Genomic DNA, 26331 nt, shown 5'->3' on the forward strand with positions numbered 1-26331 from the left:
TTATCTCAGGCCCAAAAACTCTATCACCTGAGAGCAAAAACACGAGGCAAAGCCGCACTGATTATTAAAAAATATCAGCTAAATGATCAAAACTTCGAGCTGGCCTGGGGAGCACTCAAATCCCGATACGAGAATCGGAGAATTCTCGTAGATAACCAATTAAAGACCCTATTTAATATGCCCACAGTTTATTCTGAAAATGGTGAAAGAATTCAAGAAATTCAAACCACCATAAATAACTGTATCTCGGCCCTAAATGCGAGCGATGTCTCAACTGATAACTGGGACCCCATTCTCGTATTCTTATGCTCATCAAAACTACCTGATGAAACCCTGGCACTGTGGGAACAATCACTCGACTCCAGGAAAGAACTTCCACTTTGGTCGGAGATGGACAAATTTCTCACGACAAGGTACGAAGTAGTAGAAAGACTTGGTACGTATAGGCCGAGCAAAACCCGTAACCCCAACTCTAGCTTCACCCACAGATCCTCAACACCCCAAACCTCATCGAACTTTAGGAATAAGACGCAAACATTCCATGTGGACTCAAAGAGGCAACCCTCATGCAAACTCTGCAATCTGAATCACTCATTAATGAGCTGTATAAAATTCAGAGATCTCTCAACCCAAGAGGCAAGCAAATTCGTAAAAGAAAACAATTATTGCACAAATTCTTTAGCTTGCTCTCACTTGGAAAGAGATTGTGGTAGCAATTTCACATGCGTCTATTGCCAAAAACGACATCACTCGCTACTCCACTTCCAAGGAAAATCCCACCCAGACAGCAGACCCAGGCAGCAGAGGAACAGGACGCGCACAACCCCTCAAGGTCTGCCACCTCCAGCTGAAGACCCGAACAGACCGTCAACCTCAAAAGAGGCCAGCCAAACCCAAGCCACTCAAAACCCTTTTAAGAAAAACTCAACCTCAACTCACTTCGCGAGTAGTAGCGAAACTACTCTTTTACCAACAGCTTTAGTCACGGTGAAAGCAAATGGCGAACACCACAAGATCCGTGCACTAATAGATCAGGGTTCGGAAAAGACATTTGCAGCGTCTCGAATCCAGAAGCTCTTGAAACTACCAACCAAGAAAACCCATTATAAGATCTCGGGAATGGGCGGATCGGTAGTTCAAAACTCAGACCAGATCTGCGAGATAACACTCTGCTCGTCGGATCTCAAAACAAAAATAAACACCCAAGCGATATTATTGCCTAAACTGACCCATTTCTTACCCAGCATTAAAGTGTCAAAAATAGATTTGCAAGAAATTGCCACATGGCCACTCGCGGACCCTAACTGTTTCACCCCTTCGAGAATCGACATGGTTATAGGTAGCGATCTCACACCCCAAATAATACTCCAGGGGCTACAAGCCAACGTAAGTGGTTCCTTGTTAGCCCAAAATACAATATTTGGGTGGATACTCAGCGGGCCTATTAAAGAACAAGTGAACGCATTCTCCACCCAAGTTATTGAAAACCCAGACGACACCCTTAGCACATTATTGCAGAAGTTCTGGCAACAGGAAGGAATACCTGACACCCGAGCCCTGTCGGAAGAGGACCAATTTTGCGAGGAACTCTACCGAGAAACCACTCACCGCCAGGAAGATGACCGATATGTGGTAAAACTTCCATTTAAAAAGGAATTCCCCAGTACCCTTGCCCTTGGACACTCGAGAATTGCAGCACAGCAGCAATGCATCAGCGTCGAGCGATCCTTGGAGAAAAGACCAGAATTGAGAGAAAAATACTCAGAAGTTTTGGAGGAATACCTCACCATGGGCCACATGGAGGCAACTTCATCACGCAAAGTCATCGAGAACGGAAAGTACTCGTCATTCTACCTCCCCCACCACGCTGTCTTAAAACCCGACAGCAAAACAACAAAGGTACGCGTTGTTTTCAACGCGTCTAGAACTACCCACTCTGGCAACTCGTTAAACGATGTGTTGCACACAGGCCCTGTTTAGGCCCAATGCCTAACTTTTATCTGATTGACGGCGCCCCTCCCTAACGTTTTAATAATATTTCCAGCCACCCACACTCACGCCGCATTTGTGTGCATGCATGCACATGCATGCGTTTCATACGCATGCACGTGTGTGTGCGGGTTGTCAGCACCCATGCACGTATATGTGGGGGTTGTTGTGTGTGTGGCTTTTTTCCCCTCCTTAATACCAGAGGACTTTTTCGCGGCTTAGCGGTTGTCCTCAACGGGATAACCGGCCTCTTTTTCGTTTGACCGCCAACCAGCACACATCGCCCAAGATCGCCACCGTCACGTTCAACACCAAGGTAATATTGTATCCACTCTATATTTCCTAACACTCTTAATAAAACATTATTATAACGAGGAAATCCTCTGTGCGTTTGTTTCCTTTATTTCTTTTGAGCGAACCATCCACTCCAAGATCGACCCTTGTGCGCCTACCCACTGCCGGTTTACGACGCACTCAGGCCGAACATTGGTCCTCCTCACCAGGAACTAAAAGCGCCTTTTTTTATACAGTCCACAACACAGCACATTTGCGTACTATCAAATTTGCCAATTTTGCCTACAAAAAATTTATTTGCCAAAGCATATCCCAGCAGAACATAACAAAAAAGTTTGGAAGTTACATATTATACAACACGATATTAGCAGCCGAAAATTTACAAGGAAAAAGTTGGAGTTATTGTACATAGGTGACCAGAGCCGCAGCATATTCGCCAACCACAGCACAGCACAATCAACTTTTCTGGCACAAAAACCAATAAGAAGTAAGTGTTATATTTCTTGCCACTTTTTTTTTGCAAAATAAATAAAAAAAAAAAAAAAAAAGGACCCGTGTAGTGCGCGAAAAAATTAAAATCAAAGAAGAAGTGAAAAAGTGAAGTTATTTAGTGAGCACCAATTTTTTCTTTCCAATTTCAAAAATTAAATCACTTGGTTTATTAATTTTATTTCGATCCTTGTGATTATCTGGTCTATCCCCCCACCAGTGGTAAGGTTTTCCAGACACAACACAAGGAAGAGGTTAACCTAACCTCGCTTCCGCACAATACCGAATAAGGTTGTTGTTGTTGTTTTTTTTTTGGCACATCACAAACACATTAATTCCAATTAAATTAATTCAGGCGCTCACTTCTTGCAAAACATTTATTTCTTTCTTCACTTTTTTCTGGTTATTTTTCGATTTTCATTAGCAATATCGCACGCACTTTTTCATTTGTTCACAATACACTCATTTATCTGTGGACGCGGCGAGTGGTTCCCCCTTTTGTTGTTGCTACTGAAACAGAAAAGTTCAAAAATAAACCCTTTTGGTTGTCGCTGCTGTGACAAAAAGTCCATAAAATAAACCCTTTTCGTTGTCGCTACCAAGACAAAAAGTCTGCAATATAAAAATAAATAATAAAGCGTCGAGTCTCAATAGTGTTTATTTACTGGGCGGGTATTTTTTACTCTAAAGCGTTCTATTTCTCTATTCGGCAATTTTCTCGTTAATAAACGTAAATAAAACAATGGAAACCTACATCCGTTTAGCAGAATCAATCGCAGAGTTTCATAAAGATTACAGCCTTATTCCGGAGAGCGACCATAGCAAACACACCCTTGCAATACAGCAGGAAGAGTTGCGGCTCTTGTGGAAGAAGGTAAAGTCTGCGTTTGATTCGCTATTGGGATCTGATGAGGTGTCAGCGGATGACGTTATGGCGATCAGAAAGAAGCAAAAGGCAGCATACGCAATCTACGTGCGATGTTCAGCGTCTATATCTGCTGAGGCAGAAAAATACAAGAAGGATGAAAAGAACGTCAACCCTGAGCAAGAACCTAATGGGCATAAAATTCGCCTCCCGGCTTGCGACACGGAAGTTTTTAAAGGGGATTATCTGTCTTGGCCAACTTTTCGCGACCTGTTCACGGCAATATATATAAACAATTCTAGTTTGAAAGGGGTGGACAAGTTATTCCATCTCAACAACAAAACGCAGGGCGAAGCAAAAGATATCGTAAAAAAATGCCCTCTCACAAATGAAGGTTTCGAGATGGCCTGGAAAAACTTGTGTGAAAGATACGAAAACAAACGTATCTTAGTTAACACACAACTACAAATTTTATTTAACTTAAAAAAGGTAGAAAGTGAGTGTGGTAGTTCAATAAAAAAGCTGCAAAATGATATAAATAATTGTATCTCGTCCCTCAAATGCCACAAAATTGACACTTCCAATTGGGATGCAATCCTGACCTATCTATGCTCAACCAAGTTACCAGAGAGCACGCTGGCTCTTTGGGAGCAAAGTATAGACCATAAAAAGGACATATCCAAGTGGGAGGATATGGATAAATTCCTGTCTAATCGGTTTCAGACACTTGAAACAGTGTCTGGTTTTACAGGGCATGCCACTTCGAAAGTGCAAAAACCAAACGCGTCGCGACAATCAACGGAACACCCTACGAAAAGACTTGGTGCTTTTCAAACGAAAGTATCCAAGAAAACAATAAAATCAATTTGTAAAATGTGTAAATCCCCTGAACACAGATTACGCAACTGTTCACGCTTCTGCGACTTAACCCCAGTAGAAAGGATTAAATTTATAAAATCCACAAGTGGCTGCCTGAATTGCTTATCCCCAGGACACACCGTGACGAAGTGCACCAGTTCCTACAACTGTTCCAAATGCCACTCTCGTCACCACACGCTCCTGCATGCGGATACATCTCAGCACACGGCTGTACGCAATCCTTTCAAAGATGCGGATAATAGCCCAACAACTTCGGCACAGGCGCGACAATCTGCGAACCAGAATGTAAAATCCTGTCATGCCAATTCCAGCACAGGCGTGCTATTAGGAACTGCTCGCGTACACATTCGCCATAATGGTACCGACTTCTCCGCATGGGCATTAATTGATTCAGGGTCTGAATGTTCCTTTATAACTGAAAGACTGAAACGCAGAATCAATTTGCCAGCGAGAAAAATGCATGCCCAAGTTTCAGGCATCACAAATTCGGTGTCAGCCCAGGTGAAAGAAGCATCCAAAATTGAATTACGTTCACCAGTGGATGCCTGCTTCAGCCTGACTACACCCGTTCTAGTCCTAGCCAAACTCACTGGGAATCTTCCATCCTGCCATATCAACGTCATGACTATGCAGGCATTCCCAGACTTGGTTTTGGCAGACAAGAGGTTCTACATCAACGAAGATGTAGACCTCATACTTGGAGGAGACATATATCCCCAAATTATACTGAGTGGTCTGAAAAAGAATGTACTAAATACACTTTTGGCCCAAGAGACAGTGTTCGGTTGGATACTAACCGGTCGCATCGAAGCACCGAGTCCAACGAAGAGCATCATGTCATTCTACAACGAGGTTGCGTTGGACAACCAATTAAAAGCTTTCTGGGAGGTAGAAAATGTTCCCAAAAACAAAATGCTTAATGAAGAAGAAAGGTATTGTGAACAATTATTTAAGGACACAACAAAACGTGATGAAAGTGGAAGATATACAGTCTCGCTACCATTCAGGCAGGATTACCCTGAGAAGATTGCATTAGGACCGTCTCTAAAGCGCGCATGTTCACAATTCTTCAGAAATGAGGGGCGATTACTGAAAAACCAAGAGTTAGGGAAAGAGTATGTTCGGGTGTTATCCGAATACGAAACGCTTGGACATATGAGAAAAATTAAAAATAATGTACCATCCGACGATTCGGATAATTATTTCCTGCCCCACCACACCGTTGTAAAGGCGGAAAGTACCACTACCAAGGTGCGCGTCGTCTTCAACGCGTCAAGTCCGACAGCAAATGGCATTAGTCTAAACGACATACTCCACCCAGGTCCAGTACTCCAAGCAGACTTGCCTATTTTAATTTTACGTTGGCGACTGTATCGCTTTGTCTTTAATAGTGACATAGAAAAGATGTATAGGCAAATGTGGGTGACCGATAATCACGCCAAATTTCAAAGAATTGTCCATCGAACATCCCCCAACGAACCCATCAGTCTTTACGAACTAAAGACTGTAACATTTGGTGTAAACTGCGCCCCCTACCTCGCGATACGGTCACTTCTACAATTGGCCAATGATGTAGAAAATACCCACCCAATAGCATCGGGTATATTACGCGAAAGTATGTATGTCGACGACGTTTTATCTGGAGGGCATACAATAGCGTCAACTATCAAAGCAAGGAACGAGATTCGCGAAGCATTACACTCAGCTGGCTTTCCATTGCGCAAGTGGACATCCAATTGTGAGGAAGTCCTTCAGGACATCCCCAAAACGGATTTGCTCAGCGAGGACTTCCTAGCGTTTGAAGAGGCTAGCTCGGTGAAGGCACTCGGAATACGATGGAACGCGCATTCAGACATGTTTTACTTCACCGCAGGAGTTTTAGAGAAGGGCGAGAACATCACCAAACGCGCAATCCTATCCGCGATAGCCAAACTTTTCGACCCTTTAGGCTGGCTTGCACCAATGGTCATAGTAGCAAAAATATTAATGCAGAATATTTGGTTAGAAGGCACCGGATGGGATGAGCCTGTCTCACCAAATACATTAGAACGGTGGAAAACCTTCACCCAACACTATGGCGAAATAGATAACATACGGATACCGCGGTGGGTAAATTTTTCCCCGGAAGGCGAAATAGAAATCCACGGCTTCTGTGACGCTTCCGAGAAAGCATAAGCTGCAGCGATATATATGCGCGTAAAAAGAGACGATCAGGTTTTCATTCACTTACTCTTAGCAAAAACCAGAGTAGCTCCAGTAAAAACCATCTCGCTACCACGTTTAGAACTCTGCGGCGCCGTGCTTCTCGCAGAAATGATGGAATCAATATTCCGAAATATTCATTTGGGACCCGTAAAAGTTCACCTCTGGACGGATTCAACCATCGTACTCGCATGGATAAGAAAGCCGCCCTGTTCCTGGTCAACCTTCGTCGCACACCGAATCACTAAGATCATCGATATGGTCGGTAGCAAGGACTGGCTTCACGTGGACTCGGAATCTAATCCAGCGGATCTAGGAAGCAGAGGACTACTGGCATCAGAGTTGACCAACAATTCGTTGTGGTGGCAGGGACCTTCTTGGCTGCAAGAAGACAATTCCCACTGGCCAGCACAAGAGACCGAATACAAAACGTCCGTTGAGGAAAAGAGGGCACAAACATATGCCACGACAAGGGTAGATCATGTAGATATTCTCGATCGTTTTTCAAATTTACCCAGGGCTTTGAAGGTTCTATCCTATGTTAGGAGATTTTATAAACGAACTCACCCAAAAACTAAAGCAATGTTCCCCGAAAGGTCGTGCATAATCTCAGCCGATGAGATTAAAGCAACGACTCAAGCATTAATACGAGTCTGCCAGAAACAATTTTACGGGACAGAATATTTAAAATTAAAAAATAGGGAACCTATCGATCGCAAGAGTGAAATACTGTCCCTAAATCCATATATCGACAAAGATGATATTATTAGAACAGGGGGGCGTCTAGGGGCGTCAAGAGACATGTCATACAACGAGCGTCATCCGATCATCTTGCCTTACAATTGTAGGCTGTCTCGCCTTACAGTTATGATGGCTCATCATGACTCCCTTCATGGCGAGAACCAGCTCATGCTCCGTCTCATCCGAACCCAATACTGGATACCGAACGTCAAGACCATGATCAGAGCCATCATCCACAATTGCAAAACCTGCATTATTCACCGAAAGCAGGCACAGTCCCAACTTATGGGGACCCTTCCCTGCGAGCGGACTACTTTTACCCGCGCGTTCACCAATACCGGGGTAGACTTTGCAGGGCCTTTCGACATCAAAAGCTACCGCGGTAGGGGATGTCGACTGTCAAAAGGCTACGTATGCCTTTTCGTATGTTTTTCCACTAAGGCCATCCATTTAGAAGCCACTAGTGACCTTAGTACCCCAGGCTTCCTCGCGGCCTTTTCGCGTTTTATCGCGAGAAGAGGATGTCCGAAGAACATCTACTCCGACAATGGTACGAACTTTGTCGGAGCTTCCAGATCTCTACGATCGGAATTCAAAGCCTTCCTGGCAGAAAGCCGAGACAAAACAGTCTCCAAGTATAGCCATCAAGCATTAACTTGGCATTTTATTCCCGCTGGCGCTCCACATATGGGCGGTTTGTGGGAAGCGGGAGTGAAGAGCTTCAAAAGCCACTTCAAAAAGATTGCTTCTCCCCACAAATATACTATGGAGGAGTTCCAAACACTTTTGTGCCGGATTGAGGCGTGCCACAACTCGCGCCCTCTCAGTCCGGGGTCGAATGACCCAACGGACCTGGAACCCCTGACTCCAGGACATTTCCTAACAGGCAGCCATCTTCTGGCGCCGCCAGAACCGGATGTGAACGAAAGCACGGCCTCCATAATAATAAACAGATGGCAGAAGCTCAAGGCCCTCCATCAAACCTTCTGCCGTCGGTGGAAAACCGAATACCTTTCCGAACTTCAAAAACGAGTGAAGTGGAAACAGTCAAAGCAAAATCTTAAAGTGGATGATCTAGTTGTCATCAAAGAGGACAACTTATCTCCCAACGAATGGAGGTTAGGAAGAGTCGTCAACGTACACCCCGGCGAAGATAACCGAGTACGTGTAGTCGACCTCATAACCGAGAAGGGTCAAGTCAGACGACCTTTGGTCAAACTGATCCTTCTTCCCACGGAGATAGATTGTGAGAGGACCAAGAGCCTCTCTTAACAATCCCCCCGTTCCTCCACATCCCGCCTTTCAAAAAATATCCCACAAATTCACTCGCTCACCCCGAGCGAGGACACCAGAAATCTCCCCACTCACTCGTTATTACATAGCGAGTATCCCAGAAAAGCCCTTACGCAGACCCTCGGTCAACAAAGGCACTCGGCCCATAATCTTTTAAATTTTCAAAATTTCAAAACCCAGCTCTCGTTCACCCGGAACGAGGCCAACCAACAACCCTAATGCAGATCCCCCATCTGCCACAAGACACGTATTTTTTGAATTTTCAAAAATTAAACCCCACATTCACCAAAAAATTCCAAATTCACTCACTCACCAGAGCGAGGACCCCAGAACCCTCCAAATACCAGTGTTCATAGGAGGAATCGACCATCAAAATAACCGAAATATCCAACACGCTACAATGTTTGCGATGTTGGCTTCTTAGTGGGTGGGAAAAGTGCTCCGTAATTTTTAAATAATTATTTAATCCGAACTGAATTTGAACTACATACCTTTATTCATATCAAAAAATTGAAAAGCGATTTACCACAACATATGTCTCAATTAGTTAGCACAAAACTACATCCAGACCGATTCCTGAATACGAAAGTTAATGAAATTCATTGTGATATGGAATCGAACCGGGGTCTATGCAAGGTAAGTTAAGCTAGCTAGTTAGCGCCTTGAGGCACATGTAATTAAGGCCTAATACTTATAAATAATAAATACGTTATGTATGGACGTACAGAAGAGACCAGAAAATTGAAAACCATATCCAATAAAAAAATCTCGGCGAAAGTCGGTCGACTTATATTAGTAAAAAAAAAAAAACAAAATTCAGATTTAAACTCACTCTTTTTGTCATTATAGCCTTCAAAATTTTAAAATATCTCCGTTACCAAAGAATGAACTTTAGCTCCACACTCTTCTACATACTGCCGAATTGCATTCCTAGTATAACGTTGCTTGCGTGGACGTTCGTGCAACTAAATGTATTAGACAAAATATTGTATAAAATTAAAACACCTTCAGTTTTACAACTCTTATAACTCACTGTTACTGCTGCTGCACCCCACTCTTCAACTAGCGGCATCAAATCGTGGGCATCCTTGTTGACCACATCAATTTAATACACTAATATTAGCATTGTGTTCCAGTATATTTTCTGGTACAGCAAATGTTTGCATTAACCCGTTAACCACTATGATTTTGGAAATGCCAGACACATTAACCCGCACTTTGCCAGAGATTTGGCTACAGATGAGCAAAATGTCTGATACTACTGTGGTTGCTATACCTGTACTAGAGTTTTTGTCAATTTTAAGCCCTCTGCCCAATCAATATTTTTTCTAACTTTATACCACGGCAGTACATGTATGTATTTGCAATATCGCTACCATATACCAAACCATTATACTGTGTCGCTCGCACATCACGTAATTGCTGGCTGGTTTCTTAAGTGCAAATTGGAGATGCGTAAAAACTGTGTTACTTACATAATATCGTCCATTCAATCGAATGCTAGCATGTTGTACGATGATATTGATAAGTTTAAACATAACATACAACGGCAAAATCTCAATAGCTTAAACGAGGACTCGTCATTGAAAAGTGCTGGTAGTAGTAATAACGGCGCAGCTGACAGTATAGATTATTTTAATTTTGAGGAAATGTTGGGCCCATTACACGAACCAACCTTCAATCAAGGTATGGTGGCGTCCTCAATACCAAAAACAAAATAATATTTTTATGAAATTTCATGCACATGCGGTACGTTGGAGTCCTGTCGAGCGATTGGTGGCGACTGGCGGCAGATCGTAGAGTTAAACTGTGGAATGTGGGGAGGGTTTCTCAGGAGCCACGCGCTGTTTTGGGTGGCAGTAGCGCAGCCATAAGTTCTGTAGACTTTGATTCGACTGGCACCTATATTTTGGGTACATCAAATGATTATGGCGCACGTGTGTGGACAGTGCCGGATAGTCATTTAAGGCACACACTCACAGGTCACAGCGGCAAAGTGATGGCAGCCAAATATCTACCAGAGCCCACCAAAGAGGTAACAGGCAGTCACGATCGTACGCTACAAATTTGGAATATGCGCAATAGTGCTTGCATAGAAACAAAATTTGCTGGTTCCAGCTGTAATGACTTAGTAACCACCTATGGTTTTGGTCCGAAAAATACGCTGTCCACGCCCCACTCCAGATCTCCACCATCAGCCACCTAAAAATAAGAGAAAATTCATTAATTTCAGTTGGAAAATATATTGAATTATATATGAATCACCAATATTAAATACTTACCCTTTGCTTTTCAGAATTAAGCCAAACGTCCGTTTACGATGGCCACGCGCCGTAGTAAAAAGAATGAAGAAACGGAAAAAATCTTTCGATTAGTACCGTTTGCTTCAATTCAGAGGAATTTACATTCTATACACGGGTGTGTATGAATGTGCACAATATGTTTGTCTTTGCGGCTGGTAAATATTTACCAGTGCACGGACCTTTTTAAAGGCAAAATGTTGGGAGACGGAAAATGGTAGTAGAAGTTTCGTGACAACGATAACTACGGTTTATATTGGTACCAAAAAATTCCCCATTTATCGTAAAACAAACAAATCACAAAATAAATCACATCCCAAAACGTCTACCTACCACAACCATTTTCCAAGGTACCAAAATTACGGCCGCCAAATAACCAAGTTCAGCATGTTATCGTTTACGTAAAACTTCTTATTGTCGTTCAAATTATGCAAAAAAGGAAAAAAACTGAGAAAATTAGCGCAGAAAATATTCGCGTACTCAGTCATTATATTTCTCTACTCAAAAATCTATTTCCTGTTTAAGTTCTTCACAAATTTTTCAAAATTTACTGATTTGGTCAGTATCGCCTCCTAATGTTAGTTGGGTGGGCTCTGCAACTCAATACTTTAAAATTATCGCAGTATACGTTTTCAGTGCGAAAATACTGAAATATTGGTAGAATCTAAGTGTTGGTAGCAGAAGTAGTAGAAAATGAAAAATGGGTCAAAAAGGTATGTCAAACTACCAATGCGGTAAAGTACGTGCACTGACTGCCCATATACTTATACCAACGTATGTACATATATATGCCGAGTTTTAAATGTACATTATATTAGGGATGCATAAAATGATGCAAACGGGTACCGAAGAACCCGTTTCCGAAAAATCGGTACCGGAGCCAAACACCCTTCGGGAACCGTGCCATTTGCTAAAGGCCATCAATTAAACCGGACTAGAAGCGTACTTGGGGAAAGGTTGAATAAACAACTCTCATAAATAACCGAAAGGTAATACAAAAAGAGGAAAATGATACATTCTACAAATGATTCTCCTCATCCAAAACGAACATTTTTTTTAATTTTTCTTTATATCGCATACAATTTTGCTGTACAAACATTTTTTTTGTGGCGGGCAGGGAAGTTGTTGGGTTTTAGCACCAACAACACAAATAACAGCGACTCAAAAGAACCCACGCTATACACTTTCTACCCGGTTCGGCACCAGAATGTGTGAACCGAAAATCGTAAATGCTCATTTTCTGCAGCACTAGTGTGCCCGTGGCCAACTAAAACGCTGCCGGGTGACACAAAATAAACAAAATAAGGCACTAAAGACCCAGGCACATAACGTGCGGGGAAAGAGGCCATGCACATAATGCACGCCACATATGAATATTTTTTTTTGCAGCGACATATGTTTCCCCTTATGCGCGCGTTAATAAAATTTCCCAAATCCCCAATAATACAACTAGGGACCACTCGCCCCTGCACTTTGACAATGACCCGACCCATTGAAACCTATTTCACTCCTTTCAGGAAAATGGGTCGTTTTGCCGCTTTAAAACGAAACGCTGCCAAGAACGTCATGCGTTATACGTCGGAATGCCGCGCTTGTTTTAAGCAACATCCCATACGCCTGTGCCCCATCTTTCGGGCCAAAAAATCCGAGAAGCGTCTTTACTTAGCGATCCGCGGGAGCTGCTGTGGAAATTGCTTGGCTCTAGACCACCGCTCTAACGCATGCCCAAGCCAAGGCCGATGTAAAAAATGCGGCGAAAAACATCACACGATGCTTCACATCTCCTCGATTGATGAAGAGGAACAGCTACTCCACGAAGCCCGCTCCAAGCCATGGAGTGTACAAGTTGAGGAGGAGCTGGAATCACCCCGTGAGCGGATTGACGACTCCATATCGTTATATGCGTCAGATGCTGGAACGGAGACTGGGCCTCTTCGTCCAGCTCGAATCCACCGAACCGGAGCGGAGACTCGGTCTCTTCGCCCAAACACAACACCAGCAGCCAAATCGTATCGACCGCTTTTGCAGCACGAAAGGAAGCGGCTCCAGCACAACCCATCTACCGTCCAGCGCCATGTTCGTGACGGCCGAGCGGAGACTCGGTCTCTTCGCCGGCAAACTAAGCCCCCTCAACGAAGACAACCACCGCGCGAGCGCAGAGCGGAGACAAGGCCTCTTCGCCTGCAACAACGACATCACACCCATCATCAACCACGAGATCGCAGTCACGGATCCAACTCGCTGCAGCTCACCACCGTGTCCGCTTTCCGGGCAGGGCTCCTAGCCCCGCATTCAGCTGCCACCGCCACCATGATACCGACGGTAGCGATCACCCCCACCGCGGTCGTGAAAATAGAAGCAGGGGGGCGGCTACACCTCGTTCGCGCCTTAATCGACGGATGCTCCCCCAGCACAGTGATTGCGGATGAGCTCGCCCAGGAGCTCCAACTTCCTACCAGCAACATTGGAGGGCAAGCAGGATGTCTGCTGCGTATCCGAGGAAGACACGGACAGAACAGAAGGATTGCGACCCATGCTGCGGTCGTAGCCAATTTTCGGCGCACGACACCCACAACCAGCATCGGCAGTGCCATCGCAGCCCCGTACGCACATCTTCGTCTGGCGGATCCGCAGTTCTACTCATCCGCCCCGATCCGCCTCGTCCTAGGCACAGATGTATATGCCGAGATAATACTCCCAGGGACTCTGCCCACCACGTTTGGCCCTTTGTTAGCTCAGAGTACCATCTTCGGTTGGGTACTCTCGGGCACAGCGAAGGTCTAACAGCAAAATGTTCGGTAACGACCGAAATACATGAATTTTTACACTTTTTATCCTTTTTTATTTTATTGAATTTCTGTTGTACACAGTCGCAAGAGGTGTGCATTGTGAGTTCGTACAAGTGAAAAATCTTTCTATCCCTCCATTGCCATGCCTACGTGTCAAATCATAGCTGACAGGGAGAACGGCTGTCGCGAAGGGCCAGAGAGTGGAAGAAAGGTTTCCTTTTCTTGTGTCCGCCGTTATTAAATTGAAGTGCCATGAATTGAACATTTGTTTCAAATCAGCTTTAAATTTGTATACAGAAAACATATTAATACTCACTCGCTGTTCACTATTGTGAACGTTTTATCGAAAATTCGCCACTTGTATGAATTCACAATGGAGGTGTGCGTTTTAAAAGCTTGTATCATTACAATAAGTTATTTTTTATTGAATTTTCTTCATGCAAAATTCACAAGCATAGAATTTCCAATGAATTTGTAATAAACGGCAAGAAATATGAACACGTATATCTTCTTACTTCTTTTCGCAATCCCTAGCTCTAGGCAAACCTGGCTCACGCCTTACACCATAACGGGAAAATTGGTGAATGACCGAGGCAGCAGCAACCAAGCTCCCACACTGCGCAAACAATTTTGCGTGCCGCCAAGCCGGCGGACTGTCCGGCATTATGTTAAGTTAGATATAATTAATTATAAGTTTTTTATTTTTTTCTCTTCTTCACGGTCGGTGATCCTTGGCGGACTGAGATGTTGCGTACCGCAAGGGGGGTGACATGTTTAGGCCCAATGCCTAACTTTTATCTGATTGACGGCGCCCCTCCCTAACGTTTTAATAATATTTCCAGCCACCCACACTCACGCCGCATTTGTGTGCATGCATGCACATGCATGCGTTTCATACGCATGCACGTGTGTGTGCGGGTTGTCAGCACCCATGCACGTATATGTGGGAGTTGTTGTGTGTGTGGCTTTTTTTCCCCTCCTTAATACCAGAGGAATTTTTCGCGGCTTAGCGGTTGTCCTCAACGGGATAACCGGCCTCTTTTTCGTTTGACCGCCAACCAGCACACATCGCCCAAGATCGCCACCGTCACGTTCAACACCAAGGTAATATTGTATCCACTCTATATTTCCTAACACTCTTAATAAAACATTATTATAACGAGGAAATCCTCTGTGCGTTTGTTTCCTTTATTTCTTTTGAGCGAACCATCCACTCCAAGATCGACCCTTGTGCGCCTACCCACTGCCGGTTTACGACGCACTCAGGCCGAACAGGCCCCATACTCCAAAACGACTTAATGCTCGTCCTACTCAAATGGAGATTTTTTAAGTACGTATTTAACGGCGACATCGAAAAGATGTACCGCCAAATACTCGTTCATAAAGAAGTTCAGAATTTTCAAAGAATTCTCTTCCGAAGATCTCCACAGCAACCGATGGAGGACTTCAAATTAAAGACAGTGACGTTCGGCGTCAACTGCGCCCCATATCTCGCGATACGGACTCTGCACCAACTCGCAGAAGACACAAAGCCCACCCACCCACTCGCCTATGATATATTGCTACACGAAACCTACGTAGACGATATACTTTCGGGCGAACATAGTATACAGTCTGCTCACGACTCTCTACACCAGGTTATCGAAGCGTTGAAGTCAGCCGGTTTTCCACTCAAGAAAAATAACGGCAAATCACCCAAAATTGTTGGAATCCATCCCAGAATCTGATCTCCTAGACGCAGATTTCCTCAAGTTTCACGATGCCAGCTCAACAAAGACCCTCGGCATAAAATGGAATGCTATAAACGACTCTTTCTCATACTCTTACGACCCTATACCTGCAGAAAACTCGAACACAAAGAGGCAAATTTTATCGGCGGTTGCGAAATTGTTTGACCCGGCAGGATGGCTATCGCCAATAATGATACTAGCCAAGACTCTCCTCCAGCAACTCTGGTTAGAAGGAACTGACTGGGATGAACAAGTCAAACCCAGCGCTTTCCACAAATGGAACATATTTCGCGAAAATCTCTCCGCGATAAACGAAATTAAAATACCTCGATGGGTTCAATTTTCACCCTATAAACCCTTTCAGATGCATGGATTCTTAGATGCATCTGAAAAAGCATTCTGCGCTTGTGTGTACCTGCGAGTACAGAATAGCAAGGACACGTTTTCTACTCACCTACTCGTGGCAAAGAGCAAAGTGGCTCCCGTGAAAACCGTGAGCCTCCCTCGTCTAGAACTCTGTGGAGCAGTACTACTCACAAAATTAATAAAACAAATTCGCTCACACCTAACTCTGACTCCACATGACCTGTTTCTCTGGTCGGACTCCGCTATCGTACTAGCATGGCTAGAAAAACCCCCACACACCTGGAAGACCTACGTGGCGAATAGAACCTCACAAATTCTGGAAAACGTGAGTAACGCCCCTTGGAAACACGTACCCAGTGGAGATAATCCAGCAGATCTTGGTACCCGTGGATGTACACCCAAGGATCTAGCCGAATGCTCCCTTTGGTGGAAGGGGCCAGAGTGGTTGGTCAAATCCCCAACGTCCTGGCCGAAACCAGTGACACAAACCCCTACTCCACCGGAACAAAAGCGCACCCATGCATTTCATGCTGTAGATGTGCCTGATCTACTCGAACGCTTTTCTTCCTACTCAAGAGCTCTACGAGTCGTTGCTTACATGTACCGATTTATACACATAGCACAAGGTCTTGATACTTTGAAAACGATCACGCTAACCCAAGAGGAAGTTCATCAAGCGAAATTTCGTTTGATCCTGTTGACGCAACATAAATACTTCTCTGCCGAAATTGCAGATCTACAGTCCAACAAACCACTCCACAAAAGGAGTTCATTGTTAACTCTAAACCCTATGCTCGACGAATCAGGCATAATGCGGGTGAATGATCGGCTCGCAAAAGCCAATCTTAGTTACAACGAGCGTTATCCCATTATAATTCCCGATAACTCTCGGTTTTGCTGTTTACTCTTAGAATTTAGTCACTCTACCTTGTTGCATGCCGAGAAACAACTGATGATCCGCATGATACAACAGGAATACTACATCCCTCGACTCAAACAAAAGGTGAAGAAGTGCATATTCCATTGTAAGATATGCACGATCTACAAACAACAGGCTAAATCCCAAATAATGGCCGCACTCCCTCCGGAAAGGTCCACATACTCTCTCCCATTTCACACGACCGGTATCGACTTTGCTGGACCTTTTCTCGTTAAAACATCAATCTTACGGAAGGCCCCTTACTCAAAGGCATACGTTTGTGTATTCGTATGTTTCTCAACAAAAGCAGTCCATCTGGAAGTCTGCTCAGATCTGACGACCGCTGCTTTTAAAGCAGCATTTGCTCGTTTTGTTAGTCGTCGTGAACTCCCACACAAAATAATGTCAGACAATGGTAAAACCTTTATTGGAGCAAGTCGTGTCATTCAAAAGGAGCTTTCTTCTTTTCTCAAGGAAGCCGCAACCGACATAGCTCAAAAATATGCTACTCATGGACTGTCCTGGCAATTCATCCCACCATATGCTCCTCACATGGGCGGATTATGGGAAGCGGCAGTTAAAAGCTTTAAAACCCATTTCCTTAAAGTTGCAGGCAGTCAAAAATTCACATTTGAAGAATTTACTACCCTACTCACTCGAATCGAAGCGGTTCTCAACTCTAGACCGCTAGCTCCGATGTCGCAAGATCCAAATGATTTACTCGCTCTAACTCCCGGACATTTCCTCCGTGGTGCTCCACTACTCGCGTTACCCGAACCCAACTCCGAGAACCTCTCGCTCATCAACAAATGGCAAAAACTACAAGTTCTACACCATCAATTTAGTATGCGCTGGAAAAATGACTATCTCAAAGAACTTCATAAGCGTACTAAATGGAAAACTCAGCAGACAAACATCAAAGAAGGTGATCTAGTCGTCGTGAAAGATGACCTTTTCCCCCCGAATGAGTGGCGACTCGGACGTGTCACTCGTCTTCATCCCGGATCGGACGAAAATGTTCGAGTTGTAGATGTCCGCACTCAAAGCGGAATATATACACGACCCATTGCAAAACTTTGCGCACTCCCCCAGCAGAATAATATCTCTACCCTCACTTTAGCGATCTCACCGTGGCATATAAAATCTAGGATATCCATAAAACCCTATCGTTAGCCCCCTACTCACCTCACAAAATATTTCTCTCTCTTTTTATTCTCATTACAGACGCTACGAGAGTTACAGCACTTGTCGGCTCTGTTGCCAAAAGCACTCTTTGCGCTATTGCAACGCCTTCATGGCTATGACCCCTGAAGAACGCTATGAGTCGGTGCGGGCTCATAAATATTGTATCAATTGTTTGGCAACATCCCATGTTACGGGCGCATGCGACTCCCTGGACCGTTGCCGCAAATGCGGCCTTGCACACCACACGCTGCTACATCGGCACCAAGATAAACCTCCCAAGAAGCAGAAGAACCGACGCAATGTACCGAAACCGAAGGAGAAACCCACTAGTCGACGAGTGGTCATTGCAAAGCCGAAAAAGAAGAGGGAAGGACGCAAGGACACTCAGCGGCGCTTGAAAACCCTGTTCTCCACAGCAGTATCCACCTTGGCAGAGATGCAGGAGTTGCTGCTTCCTTCATCGGAGCAGGCCGGCCGCCATGTTGGAGACATGAACTCCAATTTGATTGAATTTAAAAAAAAAATTCCCTAATTATTCAATTATAATATAATAATGAACTTAATATGAAAAAAACGAATTTACAATGAATTTAAACTTATATATGCATATCCTTACCTTAGAATAACTTACCTTGTAAAATTTAACTAAAACATTCACTTCTTAAAACCATATATGTACTTACCTTAAATTCCTTAAATCTACTTAAATCATTTTTCTAAAATACTTACCTGTGCTAAGATACACACCCTTTGTTAAAATACCTAGATTTACTTAAATTAACTTACTTAACTCACCTTTTTCAAGCACCCTGAAAAATAAGAATTTACTTACTGTTTTCTGCATTTTTTATACTCTTTGTACATTTTCATATTAACATACATACATACATACATACTTACCATTTTCCTGCTGCGCAGGAGACTTAGGAAATTTGCCAAATCAGTTCGTCTGTAACTATCGCCCGCTAACGTTTATGATTGTTCTCGAGTTAAAGAGTTATTTGAGTGACGCTAAGAAAGTGTAACTAGAGTTACTAAATAGTTTAAATAAAATATATATTAAAAATATATTAAATATTTTATATTTAAAAGGTGCATTGTTCTTTACGTGACGGTGTGTGAAGTGAAGTGCTAGTGGCACCTTAGACCCCCCACAAAAGTGTGCTTTACCCCCCAGATAAAAAATATACAGGTGAGTTAAATTTTTCACCAGGTTTAATCAGTTCTATATAAAATGTATTGTATTGGCGGCCACCGTGGTGTGATGGTAGCGTGCTCCGCCTATCACACCGTATGCCCTGGGTTCAACTCCCGGGCAAAGCAACATCAAAATTTTAGAAATAAGATTTTTCAATTAGAACAAAATTTTTCAAAGCGGGGTCGCCCCTCGGCAGTGTCTGGCAAGCGCTCCGATTGTATTTCTGCCATGAAAGGCTCTCAGTGAAAACTCATCTGCCTTGCAGATGCCGTTCGGAGTCGGCATAAAACATGTAGGTCCCGTCCGGCCAATTTGTAGGGAAAAATCAAGAGGAGCACGTCGCAAATTGGAAGAGAAGTTCGGCCTTAGATCTCTTCGGAGGTTATCGCGCCTTACATTTATTTTATTTATTTATTTATTGTTTCAATAGTTGAATCTTCTAAGGGTTGTAGGAATTCGGTAGAAAAAGAACATTATCATTCAGTTCTATCATTAGCTTCTCCCCAAACTTTGTCCTTTCTCTTAAGGCTTTTACTATTTTTAATTTTTTATTAATTGTATTATAGTTGAAAATCCTTATAAAATGATTATCCTTGAAATATAGATGAGTACTGAACAGCTTTAAACAATTTACTACATTTTTACCGAAAAGATGTTCAATTTATATACATTGTGACAAGTAGCTCTTATCTTGCTAAATGTATGTATATGGATGCATGTGTCTGTGTCGGTATATATATATATATATATCTATACCTTGGAACAAGTTTCCCATGGATAGATGTATCCATCGATATGTATTTTGTAGTTTGTTGATCGTTATATCGTACAGTTTCACATTACTAGTTATACTCAGTTGAGCAGAGCTCACAGAGTATATTAAGTTTGATTGGATAACGGTTGGTTGTACATATATAAAGGAATCGAGATAGATATAGACTTCCATATATCAAAATAATCAGGATCGAAAAAAAATTTGATTGAGCCATGTCCGTCCGTCCGTCCGTCCGTTAACACGATAACTTGAGTAAATTTTGAGGTATTTTGATGAAATTTGGTATGTAGATTCCTGGGCACTCATCTCAGATCGCTATTTAAAATGAACGATATCGGACTATAACCACGCCCATTTTTTCGATATCGAAAATTTCGAAAAACCGAAAAAATGCGATAATTCATTGCCAAAGGGGGATAAAGCGATGAAACTTGGTAGGTGGGTTGACGTTATGACGTAGAATAGAAAATTAGTAAGATTTTGGACAATGGGCGTGGCACCGCCCACTTTTACAAGAAGGTAATTTAAAAGTTTTGCAAGCTGTAATTTGGCAGTCGTTGAAGATATCATTATGAAATTTGGCAGGAACGTTACTACTATTACTATATATGTGCTAAATAAAAATTAGCAAAATTGGATGAAGAGCACGTCCACTTTTTTTTTTAAATTCAAATTTTAACAAAAAATTTAATATCTTTACTGTATATAAGTATATTAAGTCAGAATTCAACTCCAGTAATGATATGATGCAACAAAATACAAAAATAAAAGAAAATTTCAAAATGGGAGTGGCTCCGCCCATTTTCATTTAGTTTGTCTAGAATACTTTTAATGCCATAAGTCGAACAAAAATTTACCAATCCTTCTTAAATTTGGTAGAGGCATAGACTCTGTGACGGTAACTGTTTTCTGTGAAAATGGGCGAAATCGGTGGAAGACACGCCCAGTTTTTATACACAGTCCACCGTCTGGCCTTCCTCTCGGCCGTTAACACAATAACTTGAGCAAAAACCGATATATCTTTACTGAACTTAGTCCACGCACTTATCTGAACTCACCTTATATTGGTATAAAAAATGGCCGAAATCCGACCATAACCACGCCCACTTTATCGATATCGAAAATTACGAAAAATGAAAAAAAATGCCATAATTCTATACCAAATACGAAAAAAAGGATGAAACATGGTAATTGGATTGGTTTATTGACGCAAAATATAACTTTGGAAAAAACTTTGTAAAATGGGTGTGACACCTACCATATTAAGTAGAAGAAAATGAAAAAGTTCTACAAGGCGAAATTAACAGCGTTTGGAATCTTCGCAGGAATACTGTTAGTGGTATTGCATATATAAATAAATTAGCAGTACCCGACAGATGATTTTCTGGATCACCTGGTCCACATTTTGGTCGATATCGCGAAAACGCCTTCACATATACATCTAAGGGCTAATCGCTTTTAAAACCCTCATTAATACCTTTAGTTTGATATCCATATCGTACAAACACATTCTGGAGTCACCCCTGGTCCACCCTAATGGCGATATCTCGAAAAGGCGTCCACCTATAGACCTAATGCCCTCTCCCTCCTAAAATGCTCAGTAACACCTTTCGTTTGATACCCATATCGTACAAACATTCTAGAGTCACCCCTGGCCCACCCTAATGGCGATATATCGAAAAGTTGTCCACCTATAGACCTAATGCCCACTCCCTCTTTAAATGCTCAGTAACACCTTTCGTTTGATACCCATATCGTACAAAGATTCTAGAGTCATCCTTGATCCACCTTTATGGCGATATCTCGAAAAGGCGTCCACCTATAGAACTAAGGATTACTCCCTTTTAAAATACTCATTACCACCTTTCATTTGATACCCATATCGTACAAACACATTCTAGAGTCACCCTGGCCCACCCTAATGGCGATATCTCGAAAAGGCGTCCACTTATAGACCTAATGCCCACTCCCTCTTAAAATGCTCAGTAACACCCTTCGTTTGATACCCATATCGTACAAACATTCTAGAGTCACCCCTGGCCCACCCTAATGGCGATATCTCGAAAAGGCGTCCACCTATAGACCTAATGTCCACTCCCTCTTAAAGTGCTCAGTAACACCTTTCGTTTGATACCCATATCGTACAAACACATTATAGAGTCACCCCTGGCCCACCCTAATGGCGATATCTCGAAAAGGCGCCCACCTATAGACCTAATGCCCACTCCCTCTTAAAATGCTCAGTAACGCCTTTCGTTTGATACCCATACCGTACAAAGATTCTAGAGTCACCCTTTGTCCACCTTTATGGCGATATCTCGAAAAGGCGTCCACCTATAGAACTAAGGATTACTCCCTTTTAAAATACTCATTACCACCTTTCATTTGATACCTATATCGTACAAACACATTCTAGAGTCACCCTGGCCCACCCTAATGGCGATATCTCGAAAAGGCGTTCACTTATAGACCTAATGCCCACTCCCTCTTAAAATGCTCAGTCACACCCTTCGGTTGATACCCATATCGTACAAACATTCTAGAGTCACACTTGGTCCACCTTTATGGCGATATCTCGAAAAGGCTTCTTTCCACCTATAGAAAGAGTCACCCCTGGCCCACCCTAATGGCGATATATCGAAAAGTTGTCCACCCATATACCTAATGCCCACTCCCTCTTAAAATGCTCAGTAACACCTTTCGTTTGATACCCATATCGTACAAAGATTCTACAGTCACCCTTGGTCCACCTTTATGGCGATATCTCGAAAAGGCGTCCACCTATAGAACTAAGGATTACTCCCTTTTAAAATACTCATTACCACCTTTCGTTTGATACCCATATCGTACAAACAAATTCTAGAGTCACCCTGGCCCACCTTAATGGCGATAACTCGAAAAGGCGTCCACTTATAGACCTAATGCCCACTCCCTCTTAAAATGCTCAGTAACACCCTTCGTTTGATACCCATAGCGTACAAACATTCTAGAGTCACCCCTGGCCCACCCTAATGGCGATATCTCGAAAAGGCGTCCACCTATAGACCTAATGCCCACTCCCTCTTAAAGTGCTCAGTAACACCTTTCGTTTGATACCCATATCGTACAAAGATTCTGGAGTCACCCTTGGTCCACCTTTATGGCGATATCTCGAAAAGGCGTCCACCTACAGAACTAAGGATTACTCCCTTTTAAAATACTCATTACCACCTTTCATTTGATACCTATATCGTACAAACACATTCTAGAGTCACCCTGGCCCACCCTAATGGCGATATCTCGAAAAGGCGTCCACTTATAGACCTAATGCCCACTCCCTCTTAAAATGCTCAGTAACACCCTTCGTTTGATACCCATATCGTACAAACATTCTAGAGTCACACTTGGTCCACCTTTATGGCGATATCTCGAAAAGGCTTCTTTCCACCTATAGAACTAAGGATCACTCCCTTTCAAAATACTCATTAACACCTTTCATTTGATACCCATATCGTACAAACACATTATAGAGTCACCCCTGGCCCACCCTAATGGCGATATCTCGAAAAGGCGTCCACCTATAGACCTAATGCCCACTCCCTCTTAAAATGCTCAGTAACACCTTTCGTTTGATACCCATATCGTACAAAGATTCTAGAGTCACCCTTGGTCCACCTTTATGGCGATATCTCGAAAAGGCGTCCACCTATAGAACTAAGGATTACTCCCTTTTAAAATACTCATTACCACCTTTCATTTGATACCTATATCGTACAAACACATTCTAGAGTCACCCTGGCCCACCCTAATGGCGATATCTCGAAAAGGCGTCCACTTATAGACCTAATGCCCACTCCCTCTTAAAATGCTCAGTAACACCCTTCGTTTGATACCCATATCGTACAAACATTCTAGAGTCACACTTGGTCCACCTTTATGGTGATATCTCGAAAAGGCTTCTTTCCACCTATAGAACTAAGGATCACTCCCTTTCAAAATACTGATTAACACCTTTCATTTGATACCCATATCGTACAAACACATTCTAGAGTCACCCCTGGCCCACCCTAATGGCGATATTTCGAAAAGGCGTCCACCTATTGACCTAATGCCAACTCCCTTTTAAAATGCTCAGTAACACCTTTCGTTTGATACCCATATCGTACAAACATTCTAGAGTCACCCCTGTCCCACCCTAATGGCGACATCTCGAAAAGGCGTCCACCTATAGACCTAATGCCCACTCCCTCTTAAAATGCTCAGTAACACCTTTAATTTGATTCCCATATCGTACAAACACATTCTAGAGTCGCCCCTGGTTCACCTTTATGGCGATATCTCGAAACGGTGTCCACCTATGGAACTAAGGATCACTCCCTTTGAAAATACTCATTAACACCTTTCATTTGATACCCATATCGTACAAACACATTCTAGAGTCACGCCCACCTTAATGGCGATATCTCGAAAAGGCGTCCACCGATAGACCTAAGGCCCGCTCCCTCTTAAAATGCTCAGTAACACCTTTCATTTGATACCCATATCGTACAAACAAATTCTTGAGTCAGCCCTGGTCCACCTTTATGGCGACATCCCTAAATGGCGTCCATCCATAGATCTATGGCCTACTCTCTCTTAAAATACTCTTTAATACCTTCCATTTGATACACATGTCATACAACCACATTCCAGGGTTACCCTAGGTTCATTTTCCTACATGGTGATTTTCCTTATTTTGTCTCCATAGCTCTCAACTGAGTATGTAATGTTCGGTCACACCCGAACTTAGCCTTCCTTACTTGTTTTTATACTCAGTTGAGCAGAGCTCACAGAGTATATTAAGTTTGATTGTATAACGGTTGGTTGTACATATATAAAGGAATCGAGATAGATATAGACTTCCATATATCAAAATAATCAGGATCGAAAAAAAATTTGATTGAGCCATGTCCGTCCGTCCGTCCGTCCGTCCGTCCGTTAACACGATAACTTGAGTAAATTTTGAGGTATCTTGATAAAATTTGGTATGTAGGTTCCTGAGCACTCATCTCAGATCGCTATTTAAAATGAACGATATCGGACTATAACCACGCCCACTTTTTCGATATCGAAAATTTCGAAAAACCGAAAAAGTGCGATAACTCATTACAAAAGACAGATAAAGCGACGAAACTTGGTAGATGGGTTGATGTTATGACGCAGAATAGAAAATTAGTAAGATTTTGGACAATGGGCGTGGCCCCGCCCACTTTTACAAGAAGGTAATTTAAAAGTTTTGCAAGCTGTAATTTGGCAGTCGTTGAAGATATCATGATGAAATTTGGCAGGAACGTTACTACTATTACTCTATATGTGCTAAATAAAAATTAGCAAAATTGGATTAAGAACACGCCCACTTTTTAAAAAAAAAATTTTTTAAATTCAAATTTTAACAAAAAATTTAATATCTTTACTGTATATAAGTAAATTAAGTCAAAATTCAACTCCAGTAATGATATGATGCAACAAAATACAAAAATAAAAGAAAATTTCAAAATGGGCGTGGCTCCGCCCATTTTCATTTAGTTTGTCTAGAATACTTTTATTGCCATAAGTCGAACAAAAATTTACCAATCCTTCTCAAATTTGGTAGGAGCATAGATTCTATGACGGTAACTGTTCTCTGTGAAAATGGGCGAAATCGGTGGAAGCCACGCCCAGTTTTTATACACAGTCCACCGTCTGTCCTTCCGCTCGGCCATTAACACAATAACTTGAGCAAAATCCGATATATCTTTACTAAACTTAGCCCACGTACTTACCTGAGCTCACTTTTTCTTGGTATAAAAAATGGGCGACATCTGACCATAACCACGCCCACTTTATCGATATCGAAAATTACGAAAAATGAAAAAAATGCCATAATTCTATACCAAATACGAAAAAAGGGATGAAACATGGTAACTGGATTGGTTTGTTGACGCAAAATATAACTTTGGAAAAATCTTTGTAAAATGGGTGTGACACCTACCATATTAAGTAGAAGAAAATGAAAAAGTTCTACAAGGCGAAATCAACAGCCCTTGGAATCTTGGCAGGAATACTGTTAGTGGTATTGCATATATAAATAAATTAGCAGTACCCGACAGATGATTTTCTAGATCACCTGGTCCACATTTTGGTGGATATCACGAGAACGCCTTCACATATACATCTAAGGGCCACTCGCTTTTAAAACCCTCATTAATACCTTTAATTTGATATCCATATCGTACAAAAACATACCAGAGTCACCCCTGTCCCACCCTAATGGCGATATCTCGAAAAGGCGTCCACCTATAGAACTAATGCCCCCTCTC

General features: G+C 42.6%; 1 pseudogene; it reads left to right on the forward strand.

Moving 5' to 3' along the window:
• The first annotated feature begins 10107 nt into the window (after positions 1 to 10107).
• LOC137235136 (autophagy-related protein 16-1-like) lies at positions 10108 to 10958 on the forward strand (annotated as a pseudogene).
• The last annotated feature ends 15373 nt before the right edge of the window (positions 10959 to 26331 follow it).

Source organism: Eurosta solidaginis, chromosome X, assembly GCF_040869045.1.
Source record: "Eurosta solidaginis isolate ZX-2024a chromosome X, ASM4086904v1, whole genome shotgun sequence".
NCBI lineage: Eukaryota > Metazoa > Arthropoda > Insecta > Diptera > Tephritidae > Eurosta > Eurosta solidaginis.